The sequence below is a fragment of the Bos grunniens genome, chromosome 4 (assembly GCF_055505025.1).
Source record: "Bos grunniens cultivar Pamir isolate PY7600 chromosome 4, Bosgru_T2T1.0, whole genome shotgun sequence".
NCBI classification, from domain to species: domain Eukaryota; kingdom Metazoa; phylum Chordata; class Mammalia; order Artiodactyla; family Bovidae; genus Bos; species Bos grunniens.
The window spans coordinates 8,408,552-8,421,901 of NC_141168.1; the positions used below are offsets into that span (position 1 = coordinate 8,408,552).

General features: G+C 46.3%; 1 long non-coding RNA gene across 2 annotated transcripts in view; it reads right to left on the reverse strand.

Annotated features, from left to right (window-relative positions):
- LOC147373530 (uncharacterized) overlaps positions 1 to 12,122 on the reverse strand; it is a 57,968-nt gene extending 45,846 nt beyond the window's left edge. For both annotated transcript variants that reach the window (XR_015161963.1, XR_015161962.1), the window contains exon 1: positions 11,506 to 12,122. This is a non-coding gene — a long non-coding RNA (uncharacterized LOC147373530). The remainder of the gene's footprint in view (positions 1 to 11,505) is intronic.
- Between the last annotated feature and the right edge of the window lie 1,228 nt (positions 12,123 to 13,350).

The window sequence follows — 13,350 nt, forward strand, 5'->3', positions numbered from 1 at the left end:
AGAAGGAAAGCTGGAGACGAGAGACAGATTTCTAGAGACCACAGAGCATTCTGGAGCCTGTAGCATGTGATGGGGCTTCCCTGGCGGCTCAGATGGTAAAGAATCCACCTGCAGTGTGGGAGACTTGGGTTCAATCCCTGGGTTTGGAAGATGCCTTCTAGAGGAAAGCTCTTGGAGGGTCCATGCTCTTACTTAGTCTTTGAGAAAGGCAGCTGGTCCATGCTGCGGTCCTTGAGGGAGGGCCTGCTGAGACTCAGAGGGTTCTTGTGGTGCTCTGACCCTCTGGGATGCGCTACCTCCCCTGCTGACTAGCTCTCTCCACGTTGTTGGCAGCAAGTGCTGTGTAAGCTGGAAATGAAACGTGGCTTCCCGTGGAGGAGCTGCTTGGAAAGAGGGTCTTTCAAAGGAGCAGTTTCTCTACTATAGGGTGAGTGTATGGGATGATACGTGTCCCCCAAATTCCTATGTTGACATCCTAATCCCCAGTCCCTCAGAATGTGACTGTATTTAGATACGTGCTGTGCTTAGTCACTCAGTCATGTTTGACTCTCTGTGACCCCATGGACTGCAGCCCTCCAGGTTCCTCTGTCCATGGGATTCTGCAGGCAAGAATACTGGAGTGGGTTGCCATGCCCTCCTCCACGGGATGTTCCCATCCCAGGGATCAAACCCAGGTCTCCTGCATTGCTGGTGGATTCTTTACTGTCTGAGCCACATGACATTTAAAGAGGCAGTCAAGTTACAGTGAAGTCATTAGGGTGGGTCCTAATCCAATAGGGGCTATCTTCCCTGGTGGCTCAGACGGTAAAGTGTCTGCTACAATGCAGGAGATCCGGGTTTAATCCCTGGGTCGGGAAGATCTCCTGGAGAAGGAAATGGCAACCCACTCCAGTATTCTTGCCTGGAAAATCCCATGGATGGAGGAGGCTGGTAGGCTACAGTCCATGGGGTCATAAAGAGTCAGACACGACTGAGCTACTTCACTTTCTTTCTTTAGTCCAATAGGACTGTATCATTCTAAGAAGACAAGATTAAGGCATAGACAGGCACAGAGGGAAGACAGCCATCTGCAAGGCAAGGAGAGAAACCTCAGAAGGAATCGATCCTGCCAATATGTGATCCTGTACTTTCAGCCTCTACCCAGAACTGTTAGAAATAACCTCTGTTGTTTACTGCCTGCTGAGTGGCTTCAGTTGTGTCCAACTCTTTGTGACACTAGGGACTGTAGCCCACCAGTCTCCTCTATCCTTGGGATTCTCCAGGCAAGAATACTGGAGTGGGTAGTCATTGTTTCTCCAAGGGATCTTCCCGACCCATGGATCGAACCTGGGTCTCTTGTGTCTCCTCCATTGGCAGGTGGGTTCTTTACCACTAGCACCACTTAGGAAGGCTGGTCTGTGGTATTGCATTGTGGTGGCCACAGCAGAGTAATGTGGTGGGTAGGTTGCAAAGAATGGTTAGGGGCTCCTTTCACAAAAAATCTGATATGCTTGGTGGCCCCAGAAAAAGGTAAGTTTGGGTGTTCATCTAATTGACAAAGGGTGACTTAGCTGTCAGGGCTCTGTGGCTTCTCACTGAAAAGGATTTGGGAGAGAGAAACAGAAAAAGGTATGACTGCAAATAAGTTTTAAAAGCATTCTGTAGGCAACAGCTGTGGAAGAAAAGGGAACCAAATTTATAACCATATAAATTTTAATAGGAGTTTATAATCTTTTATGACTGTTATCTCTAAGTTAGTCCCTATAAAGAGGATTAAGTATAAAATTATGCTGGGAAGTGTGCCCAGATGACATGGATGGAAATAAGGCTCTTGGAAAGGATGACATAGGTCCAGGGGACGGTTACCTTGAATAATCACATTGAAGGTCAAAAATCACAAACAAGAACCAATCTGTTTTAACTCCTATCCTTTAAACTGAGCAGGACCCCATGGGGCTCCCGGACCTGGGAGCCTTTCTGTCCAGGTCTTGGAAGACCTTCCCTGAGTTCCAAGGGGGCAGATTCTAATCACAGAACAGTTGCTAATCAGGGAAGGGAGGAGGGGCTGAGAAACAGTAGGGCAGCCCTGGGGGTTGCTAGTTCACCTCAAGGGAGGCATACAACGAATCAAGGTAAATTGGAAGTGGTCAAACAGAAGATGGCAAGAGGGAACAGAGGCATTTTAGGAATCAGTGAACTAAAATGGACTGGAATGGGTGAATTTAATTCAGATGACCACTATGTCTACTACTGTGGGCAAGAATCCCTTAGAAGAAATGGAGTAGCCATCATAGTCAACATAAGAGTCCAAACTGCAGTACTCAGGTGCTATCTCAAAAATGACAGAATGCCCTCTGTTTGTTTCCAAGGCAAACCATTCAATATTACACTAATCCAAGTCTATGTCCCAACCAGTAATGCTGAAGAAGCTGAAGTTGAATGGTTCTATGAAGACCTATAAGACCTTCTAGAACTAGCACCCAAAAAAGATGTTCTTTTCATCATAGGGGACTGGAATGCAAAAGTAGGAAATCAAGAGGTTACTGGAGTAACAGGCAAATTTGGCCTTGGAGTACAAAATCAAGCAGGGCAAAGGCTAACAGAGTTTTGCCAAGAGAACGCACTGGTCATAGCAAACACCCTCTTCCAACAACACAAGAATGACTCTTGACATGGACATCACCAGATGGTCAATACCAAAATTGGATTGATTATATTCTTTGCAGCCAAAAGACGCTCTATATAGTCAGCAAAAACATGACTGGGAGCTGACTGTAGCTCAGATCATGACTCCTTTTGCCAAATTCAGACATAAACTGAAGAAAGTAGGGAAAACCACTAGACCATTCAGGTATGACCTAAATCAAATCCCTTAACGATTATATAGTGGAAATGACAAATAGATTCAAGGGACTAGATCTGATAGACAGAGTGCCTGAAGAACTATGGACGGAGGTTAGTAGCATTGTACAGGGGGTGGTGATCAAAACCATCCCCAAGAAAAAGAAATGCAAAAAGGCAAAATGGTTGTCTGAGGAGGCCTTACAAACAGCTGAGAAAAGAAGAGAAGCAAAAGGCAAAGGAGAAAAGAAAAGATATATCCATCTGAATGCAGAGTTCCAAAGAATAGCAAGGAGAGATAAGAAAGCCTTCCTCAGCAATCAATGCAAAGAAATAGAAGAAAATAATAGAGTGGGAAAAACTAGAGATCTCTTCAAGAAAATTAGAGACACCAAAGGAACATTTCATGCAAAGATGGGCTCGATAAAGGACAGAAATGGTATGGACCTAACAGAAGCAGAAGATATTAAGAAGAGGTGGCAAGAATACACAGAAGAACTGTACAAAAAAGATCTTCGTGGCCCAGATAATCATAATGGTGTGATCACTCACATAGAACCAGACATCCTCGAATGTGAAGTCAAGAGGGCATTAGAAAGCATCACTACAAAGCTAGTGGAGGTGATGGAATTCCAGTTGAACTATTTCAAATCCTAAAAGATGATGCTGTGAAAGTGCTACACTCAATATGCCAGCAAATTTGGAAAGCTCAACTGGCCACAGGACTGGAAAAGGTCAGTTTTCATTCCAATTCCAAGAAAGGCATGCCAAAGAATGTTCAAACAACCACACAATTGCATTTATCTCACAAGCTAGCAAAGTAATGCTCGAAATTCTCCAAGCTAGGCTTTAACTGTACATGAACCAGAACTTCCAGATGTTCCAGGTGAATTTAGAAAAGGCAGAGGAACCAGAAATCAAATTGCCAACATCTGTTGGATCATAGAAAAAGCCAGAGAATTCCAGAAAAACATCTACTTCTGCTTTATTGACTATGTCAAAACCTTTGACTGTGTAGGTCACAACAAACTGTGGAAAATTCTTTAAGAGATGGGAATACCAGACGACCTGACCTGCCTCCTGAGAAATCTGTATGCAGGTCAAGAAGCAACAGTTAGAACTGGACATGGAACAATGCACTGGTTCCAAATCAGGAAAGGAGTACGTCAAGGCTGTATATTGTCATCCTGCTTATTATATGCAGAGTACATCAGCCAGGCTGGATGAAGCACAACCTGGAATCAGATTGCTGGGAGAAATATCAATAACCTCAGATATGCAGATCACACTACCCTTATGGCAGAAAGCGAAGAACTAAAAAGCCTCTTGATGAAAGTGAAAGAGGAGAGTGAAAAAGTTGGCTTAAAGCTCAACATTCAGAAAACGAAGATCATGGCATCTGGTCCCATTACTTCATGGTAATGAGATGGGGAAACAGTGGAAACAGTGAGAGACTTTATTTTTTTGGGCTTCAAAATCACTGCAGATGGTGACTGCAACTATGAAATAAAAGACACTTGCTCCTTGGAAGAAAACCTATGACCAACCTAGACAGCATATTAAAAAAGCAGAGACATTACTTTGCCAAACAAAGGTCCGTCCAGTCAAAGAATATGGCTTTTCCAGTGGTCATGTATAGATGTGAGAGTTGGACCATAAAAAAAGCTGAGTGCTGAAGAATTGATGTTTTTGAACTGTGGTGTTGGAGGAGACTCTTAAGAGTCCCTTGGACTGCAAGGAGATCAAACCAGTCAATTGTAAAGGAAATCAGTCCTCAATATTCATTGGAAGGACTGATGCTGAAACTGCAGCTCAAATACTTTGGCCACCTGATGTGAAGAACTGACTCACTGAAAAAGACCCTGATGCTGGGAAAGATTGAAGGCAGAAGGAGAAGGGGATGACAGAGGATGAGATGGTTGGATGGCATCACCGACTCGATGGACATGAGTTTGAGTAAGCTCCTGGAGCTGATGATGGACAGGGAAGCCTGGCGTGCTGCAGTCCATGGGGTCGCAAAGAGTTGGACATGACTGAGCGACTGAACTGAACTGACATCTTTGAGCTCTTCATATAACTAAAATCCAATAAATGAAAGATGTCTGCATTCTTCACCCCAGAGAAGATCACTTGAGGCTGGATTAAAGAAGCCAGAGAAGCTCATCAAGAGATTACGTGAAACCACATTAAAGAAGCACAGCCTTACTCTTATCAGCAACCCCAGCTGTCCTTGAACCATTGCTATAAAACTCCTCACCAAATCCTCACAGATTCAGTCAGTTCAGTTCAGTTGCTCAGTTTTGTCTGACTCTTTGCGACCCCATGGACTGCAGCATGCCAGGCTTCCCTGTCCATCACCAAAGCCTGGAGCTTGCTCCTCAACCTCGCAGGCTGGGACACAGTTTTGAGAGACAGGATCCCACTGTATCTCCCTTTGCCTGGCAAAGCAATAAAGCTATTGTTTTCTACCTCACCCAGAACTCTTGTCTCTGAGATCTGATTCGGCACCTGCGCACAGAGGCCGATCTCTCGGCATCACCCTGATGACAGCTTCTGCACAATCCCTTGGGCTGTCACTTTCCATCAAGAAGACTCTTCAAGTAGGAAAGGCTGCTTAGTGCCAACATTGTCTCTGGGCATGGCCAGTCATCCCAGGAGACCTGTATGGTGCCCTGACCCCTCACACCCACTGTGGATGGAGCAAGAAACTGTCCCAGGAGCAGAGGGCTCCCTTGTCTACAAGACAGGTGAGTCACGGGCAGATGATGGACAAGGTCCTCCAGAGGTTTTCTTGGTGAAAGTCAGGGAACTTCAGTTAATCAACTAGAAGCAAGATTAGAACATTCTCTGGAACCTTCTAGTTTTGTTTGCTAGCAGCTGCACGGACATCCTAATTCCAGCTGAGTGGCTTGAAACCCAGGTGCAAGGGCTTCTGATTCTCCCAGTTAATTCTCAGAAGCATGTTTGCTCTCATCTATGCCGGTCATTTGTTTCAGTGACTGGGACAAGTTTCCCAAGAAAGCTTGGAAGCAGCTAGCCTCCCCCATTAGTTTTCTTCTAAAAATTTATTTTTAATTGGAAGATAATTGCTTGACAATATTGTGTTGGTTTCTGCCACACATCAACATGAATCAGCCATAGGTATACACATGTCCCCTTCCTCTTGAATTTTCCCCCCACCTCCCACCCCACTAGGTTGTCACAGAGCACCAAGCTGAGGTCCCTGTGGTTACAGCAACTTCCCATTAGCTATCTATTTTACACATGTGGTGGTTTAGTAGCTAAGTCATGTCCGATTCTTGCGACACATTTTACACACAGTAATGTATATTTCAATAAACACATTCTGACTTTTTCTGCCACAGGTGGGTCGCATATCCCACAGCACCTGTGACACATTTGCAGGTTTTCTTGGTGAAAGTGAAACTTGTGTGAAACTTGATTTTCACACATTATGTGAAAATCAAGTTCTCAGAAATCAAGCCTCTTGTTTTAATTGCACCAAATGTTTCAAGAGATTGTGTAGCCTCGGACTATCAGAGTCTGCCTGGGGTCGCTGACTCAGGACTTTGGCCAGGGGCAGAGGACACGTGGGTCACTGTGGGTGGGGCAGCTGGCTGCCCAGAGGGTGTGATGAACGGGAGCCCGATTGAGTCTACCTTCAATATTCCACAGGGCATCAAGCTGGTGTTTACCAGCACAAATTGCCTCGGTCTCCTCTCTATTTGGATCAGGCCTCCAACTACCTGCCCCCGGGAGGGTAGAGGCACAGGGCCCAGCTCCCTGCAAGGCAAGGTGTGCCAACATGCAGGCAAGAGACCACGTCCCAGCTTGGCCAGCTGAAAACCAGATCCAGCCGATTAAGTTCTCTGGGCCTGTTCACCTCCCTGGAGACAGGCCTCAGGGGAGAGAAAACTTTGCCCTCAGCCTCCTGGCCCCAGTCATCTGAACTGGCTTCATCTTTCCCACTAACCCAGCATATCTTGCAATCAAGCACCCTTAAATTCTCTTTCCTACGTTATTTTACTAGGCTTTGCTAATGGGCACAAAATTGCCTCTTATATTCCTCTACTACTGAGAAGCCTAATCACCATCCCACAGGGACAAGGCCACAGACCTCTCGGTTCCCACCGCTCCTTTGCCAACTTTTCCTCCAATCACACCCCCCTGGGCCTGTGCCAGCCCCAATCAATGACACCACTCTTCAAAATCCAGGATTAACCTTAGATTCTTCTCCTTTTTTCACACCTTAAATCCAACAGCAAGTTCTACTGTCTTGACCTGCAAAATATATCGTATTATCCAGCTACTACTTCTACAATTTCTATTTATACTTTATTTCAAGCCATCGTCATTTCTCACTTCAACTATCAGGACAGCCCTCTAACTAGGGTCATGTCATCTACTTCCGGCCCACCTGGAAAGGTGACTGTGTATACGTACCTCCCTTGCTCAAAGTCCTCCAATGGCCTTCTGCAAACACTTATACAAAATCTCCCCCACGGCCTAAAAGGCCCAGTGTGACTTGGCTCCTGGCTCCCTCCCGCCCCGTTTCCTCACTCACTCCTCCAGTCACCCCAGTGATGTGCTGGGTCCTGCCCTAGGGTCTTGGCACTTGCTGTCCCATGTCTGGAACACTCAGAGCTGGGGAGAATGGTCCAGGCTTCCTTGTGTGTGTGAGTAGGGCTCATAGTGAGGAGAGGTCAGTGGGCACAAGGGACTGTATTAGCAGAGAGATGGGGATCAGATAAGAACAAGGTGTCCACCCAGCCAGTGCCGGCTTGGAGACAAGCTGATGACTGGACTTGAGATACAGTACATCACCCACAGGGGCCAGCGGGAAACGGGTGCAACATGCGTGCTCAGTCGTGTCCGACTCTTTGTGACCCCAAGGACTGTAGCCCGCCAGGCTCCTCTGTCCATGAGATTTCCCAGGCAAGAATACTGGAGTGCGTTGCCATTTCTTTCTCCAGGGGATCTTCCTGACCCAGGGATCAAACTTGCATCTCCTGCACTTCTGAGCCACTGGGGAAGCCCATGGGAAACAGGACGTGTTGGAAACACTCCTGGAATTTTAAGACTCTGCCTCGGGGAGAAATAACCCTGGATCAGAAAGTGACTGGACTGCATTTTCTGCTCCCAGGTAGCATGGAGAGCTCCTAATGGCTTTAAAAGTCTGGTTGTACGTCTTGCCCACCTGAGTCAATGGCAGTGCACATTCACACCTGCTACACCAATGTCGATGTTTCTGGAACAAAGTGAAGTGGCAGCTGATCTCACCAAACAGTGGCCCCTCGCTGCCCAGAACAGTTCTCTCTCACCCTTAAGTCACACCATGGTCAGAAGAGTCCTTTCTCCTACCCTCAGCCCCTGACCAGAGTTTCATCAGGGCTTTTCTTATGTTGACCATCACCTCCTGGGTAATGACAGGTGGGGCAGGACCTATGTTTTGCTGGCTTCAGAAGAGCCCTCCACAGTAACCACTTCCCACGGTCTCTGTGGTGGGCTCGAGTCCACACCAAATCATCAACATGAAGCCCCCATTACTAAAGGCATACCAAGTATAAGCTCTATCCCAGTGACACCAGAGAAATAGGACGGCATCCTGTCCCTGCCTGTGGTGGCATGTAAGTCCTTCCCGGGTTGGAGAACATTTGCCACATTCTAGCCAGTAATTTCATTACTGTGCTGCTTGCCTCTACGTTTGTCAGGGTCTTAGTCCTTCCGCTTGATAACTTTGGAGGAACCAGCTTTTCTGTGTGTGACTCTCACATCCCTCCAAACCTCAGCCCCAGGGATGGGTCTCAACTTCCCTGGAGGGTCTCTTGGTTCTGCCCCAGAAGGAAAGTGAGTCTGAAGGCTGAAATTCCCGTGCCATTCCAGGACAGGTATGGTTGCTAGGAGGTATTCAGGCAGCATTTGAAATAGGCGTCATACTAAAAATTGGAGGATAAGATTTGAATAAAATGAAACCAGAATTACTCATAGCTCATCTAGCCAGAGAAAGTTCTTAAGTTATCGCCACATGCTTATTTTTCAACAGCATGCTGATGAAAAGGGAAATGTGCCAATTCAGGGTTATAATCGGATCTCAAGCAGCACACCTGAGCTTCGTAGCCAGGATCAGGAGGCCTTGAGAACCGAGGTGCCTGCTGCTATCTGATGCCAGACACCTGGTAGCAAGCAATTTAGCACAAAGCAGCTCTGAGTCATTGAAACGGAGCTATGATCCTTGTCCCCCCACCAGGCCTTCTGTCTGCTTTTTGCCAGCGGAAAACTTTAGTCAAAGAGTAAGTTTAATCAGAGAAGTGAGAAATGCTGAGAGAGAGGAAAACAGTCTAAAGAGACTAAGTAATATTAATGTAGTCACTAAGCACAGTCAAGGACCTTTAGTTCTTTCTCAAGGGCTGTAGATAATATTCTGAGCCATATCCTGTGAGCCGTCTTATAGATATCAAAACACCAGGTGGAGAAGTTAACTACGTGGTGACCAGGATTTAAGCTGCCACAATGCCAAGAACTGACTGCAAAGAAATGGAAACAAGCGCACTCTGGAACTAAAGATTCCGTTCAGTTCAGTTGCTCAGTTGTGTCCGACTCTTTGTGATCCCATAGACTGCAGCATGCCAGGCTTCCCTGTCCATCACCAACTTCTGGAGCTTGCTCAAACTCATGTCCATTGAGTTGGTGATGCCATCCAACCATCTCATCCTCTGTCGTCCCCTTCTCCTCCTGCCTTCAATCTTTCCCAGCATCAGGGTCTTTTCAAATGAGTCCATTCTTTGCATCAGGTGGCCAAAGGATTGGAGTTTCAGCTTCAGCATCAGTCCTTCCAATGAATATTCAGGACTGATCTCCTTTAGGATGGACTGACTGGATCTCCTTGCAGTCCAAGGGACTCTCAAGAGTCTTCTCCAACAGCACAGTTCCAAAGCATCAATTCTTCGGCGATCAGCTTTATTTATAGTCCAACTCTCCCATCCATACATGACTACTGGAAAAATCAAAGCTTTGACTAGACAGAACTTTGTTGGCAAAGAAATGTCTCTGCTTTTTCATATGCTGTCTAGGTTGGTCATAACTTTCCTTCCAAGGAGCAAGTATCTTTTAATTTCATGGCTGCAGTCACCATCTGCAGTGATTTTGGAGCCCAAGAAAATAAAGTCTCTCACTGTTTCCATTGTTTCCCCATCTATTTGCCATGAAATGATGGGACCAGGTGCCATGATCTCAGTTTTCTGAATGTTTCATTTTAAGTGAACTTTTTCACTCTCCTCTTTCATTTTCATCAAGAGGCTCTTTAGTTCTTTGCTTTCTGCCACAAGTGTGGTGTCATCTGCATATCTGAGGTGATTGATATTTCTCCCAGCAATCTTGATTCCAGTTGGTGCTTCATCCAGCCCAGCATTTCTCATGATGTACTCTGCATATAAGTTTAATAAGCAGGGTGACAATATATAGCCTTGACATACTTCTTTCCCAATTTGGAACCAGTCTGTTGTTCCATGCCCAGTTCTAACTGTTGCTTCTCGACCTGCATACAGGTTTCTCAGGAGGCAGGTAAGGTGGTCTGGTCAGGTAAGAGGTCCCACCTCTTGAAGAATTTTCCACAGCTTATTGTGATCCACACAGTAAAAGGCTTTGGCATGTCAATAAAGCAGAAGTAGATGTTTTTATGAAACTCTCTCACTTTTTTGATGACTCAGTGAATGTTGGCAATTTGATCTTTGGTTCCTCTACCTTTTCTAAATCCAGCTTGAACATTTGGAAGTTCATGGTTCATGTACTGTTGAAGTCTGGCTTGGAGAATTTTGAGCATTACTTTGCTAGGGTGTGAGATGCGTGCAATTGTGTGGTAGTTTGAACATTCTTTGGCATTACCTCTATCTGGGATTGGAATGAAAACTGACCTTTTCCAGTCTTGTGGCCACTGTTGAGTTTTCCAAACTTGCTGACATATTGAGTACAGCACTTTCACAGCATCATCTTTTATGATTTGAAAAAGATCAACTGGAATTCCATCACCTCCACTAACTTTGTTCTAACTCTACCTAAAACAACCAAGATGATGCTAGTCAGACCACTGATGACCAATTAAAGTCAGACCACTGATGACCAATTAAAGATGACTGTATGAAACCTCCTCCCACTCTGTCTATAAAAGCTCTCACCCCGTGCTTGTAAGGCAGGGGGAGTTGGCCTTTGGACAGATGTCTTTCACCCTCTCCCCACCAACAGTTGCCAGCATCTGAAATAAAGCAAACTTTTCTTTCCATCAACCTGGCCTGTTTACAGGCTTTTGAGCGGCAGCAACTGGATCCACCACACATATCTTTTGCTAACATCATGAACCCATTAATCTATAAAATGGTGCTCAGGCTCAAATATGTAACCATTTCTATTTTCTTTCTGGTACTAATTTCATAGACTTTTGCTGCAGAACTGTAGACTTGGAAGGGAAACTTGAAGCGTTTTGTAGAGGAGGGGTTTGGGATACTGGGTCCACACTAGGTCACAGGGCTTCCCAGGGGTAGCGCTTGTGGGAACCCAGGACCCTGACCTGCGTAAGACCCACCGGAAGCCGTTTCTCACAGCACCTGATTCATATCAACCGAGTACACAACCTTGCACCTCGAACAACCTCACGCCTTTTCCTGGATTTTTCAGAAAAAACGGGAAAAGTACCTGTTCTGATATCCCAAACCGTTTAGTTTCATAGAAGAACAAGAAGGAAACCAGTCCATCCCTTCTGTTGGGCGGTGGCCGGGCTATCTTGCGCTGGAGAAATGGCCGAGTAGAGAAGTCACCACAAGCTCGGATTAGGAGGAGGTGTAGTCAGCTTTCAGACGGAAACTGGGTTGGACGATGGACTGGACCAGGAGTCCCAGCAGAGCTGACCCACGGGACACCCCCTCTTCTCTTTGCTACTACTACTACTAAGTTGCTTCAGTCGTGTCCGACTCTGTGCGACCCCATAGACGGCAGCCCACCAGGCTCCCCCGTCCCTGGGATTCTCCAGGCAAGAACACTGGAGTGGGTTGCCATTTCCTTCTCCAATGCATGAAAGTGAAGAGTGAAAGTGAAGTCGCTCAGTCCTGTCCGACTCCTAGCGACCCCATGGACTGCAGCCCATTAGGCCCCTCCGACCGTGGGATTTTTGCAGGCAAGAGTACTGGAGTGGGTTGCCATTGCCTTCTCCTCTTCTCTTTGTCTGTCCCAGGAAAGCAGAGGACGCGGGGCCTGCCCTGCCCCCCAGGCCCGAAGACGCACAGACTCCTGGGTAAATCCTTCCCATCTCCGCCGCATCCTCGGGGAAGGGCCCGCCTAGGGGAAATATCAGCCCCACCTGAGTGTCTCTGTTGCGCCTTAACTGCTTGGGACACGAGTTCCAGTCTGTGGATCACTTCTAAGTGGGGCTTTGTTTGGGGAGAGAGGGGAGCCAAGAAACTGGCCTGAAGGGTTATGGAGAACTCTCTAGAGCCACCATCCCATAGTACCTGTTTGTAGAACTCAGCCTTCGGTTCAGGGGATAAAGTTTCTTCTCTAAGAAGTTTCTCTAGGAAACAGTCGCTAGTTTGTATTATCCCTCCATGGTGGGAAGCCACAGGGAAATATGTTCTCATTGTGGTAGACTATCTACAGCATAAAAACTTGCCCATTTGTAAGTGTGATTCAGCGGCCTTTAGTGCATTCACATTGTTTTGCATCCATCAAGGCTGCTTTCAAACATTTATCAGCTCAAGCAGAAACTGCTCAGGAAGCAGATAACTCCCCAGTCCCTAATCTGCCAGAGATACAGGAGACGTGGGTTTGATCCTTGGGTTGGGAAGATCCCCTGGAGGAGAAAGTGGCAGCCCACTGACTGGTATTCTTGCCTGGAGAATGCCACGCACAGAGGAGCCTGGCGGGCTACAGTCCGTGGGGTCTCAGAGTCAGACCCGACAGAGCACATGTGCTTCTGTATCTGTATCCTCTCCACCTCCCCTCCCCCCAGAACCTCTATTCTACTTTCTATGTCTGTGAATTTGCCTAGATACTGCATATAATGGAATCATATAGTATCCATCCTGTTGTGTCTGGTTTATTTCACTTAATGTTTTCAAGGGTCAGCCATGATTAAGCAAAGTTTTAAAATAAATATTAAGTGGTCGTAGAAAAGTTTGATAGTATAATAATCAGAAATAAAATGATTGAGGGCTGCCCTGATGAAAATTAACCTTTCCCAAGCACTTTCTATGTGCCAGGTGCTATCCTGGGAAGGGCACATAGTTGTTTTTAAAACCCTTTCAAGGACAGCATGATGAAGAGGTTATTGTCATCTTCATATTACAGGTGAGGATGAACAAGATGAACCCAAATGGTTCCAGGAGTTGAGTTAGTCAGCTGGCTCTGGGTTCCAATTCTTATCTCCTCAACTGCCCTGGCTCTCCCACAATTCCTTGTTTTCTTTCCCCACCTCACTGCTGTTTGAACCTTTAAATTGGCACCTACTACAGGCTTCCCTCGTAACTCAGATGGTAAAGAATCTGC